This window comes from Egretta garzetta, unplaced genomic scaffold (genome assembly GCF_000687185.1).
Source record: "Egretta garzetta isolate BGI_Z169 unplaced genomic scaffold, ASM68718v1 scaffold325, whole genome shotgun sequence".
Taxonomy (NCBI): Eukaryota; Metazoa; Chordata; class Aves; order Pelecaniformes; family Ardeidae; genus Egretta; species Egretta garzetta.
This window is the reverse complement of record NW_009259833.1, coordinates 1,656,887-1,657,759: the sequence shown is the minus strand read 5'-3', so window position 1 is coordinate 1,657,759 and position 873 is coordinate 1,656,887. Positions and strand designations below refer to the sequence as shown.

Genomic DNA, 873 nt, shown 5'->3' with positions numbered 1-873 from the left:
GCCACCCCTCAGGGGGCAAAGCCCCATCCTGCACCCCAGGGGACAGGCAGCCATGTGTGCACCCCGCCACCCCTCAGGGGTAAACCCTGCTGGGGTGCAACCCCCCAGGCTGCCAGTCCCAGGGTGCCCCAAAAGGAGGACCCCCACATTTTCCTGGCCTGTCTTTGCTGTCCCCAAACTTACTAGCCCACCCCCATATTTCATGGCCAGGGGGTGGTGTTTCTGCTGCTTCTTTTGGGGGATCACAACCCATTTTGAATACACATTTGTTTCCCACTCCCCATCCACTGTTTCCCCCCTTGCTGCCTTATCCCAATCCCCATTTTTTTTACACAAAACCAGGAGGGCAAACAGAAATAACCAGCCCAGACAGCCTGAGAAAGAGCTGCCCGAATTGCAACACAGCTTTGCTGTCCAACCTCTTCCCCAAAGTTTGTGTTTCCCTGGACACTTCTGCGGTGTTTGCTTTGGTGGTTTGCGTTTTCTCCTCGCTGCTTTGCCATGCAGCATCTCGGCTTGTGCGTGTTATTTCTGCTGCCTCTTTGGCAATGGGAAGGCATCAAACGCTTTGATCCGTAGCCTCATTTCTCCCCCTACCCTGAGGAACAGCCTGGGGCAGCCTCACCGTGGGGTACAACCCCCCACCCACCCCCATGCCCAGGCGCTGCTTCTCTGCCCGGTGTCTTGGGGACATTTTGTGTATCTCAAACAGGGAGCAGAGAGGTCGTGGCTCCCAGGTCTCCATGCGCCCTGGTGCCAGTCCCGGCAGGGCACGAGCTGGGACACATCCAGGGACGCCACGTCCTGCCCCCCTGCTCAGCCGAGCATGGCCTCAGCCGTCCCCTCTCCCCAACCGGGCTCCCCATGCCGGAG

The 873-nt window shown here is 59.0% G+C and overlaps 1 protein-coding gene across 1 annotated transcript in view; it reads left to right on the top strand.

Annotated features, from left to right (window-relative positions):
* Positions 1-873, top strand: part of SOX7 (SRY-box transcription factor 7) — an 8,020-nt gene that overhangs the window by 5,686 nt on the left and 1,461 nt on the right. The window lies entirely within an intron of this gene.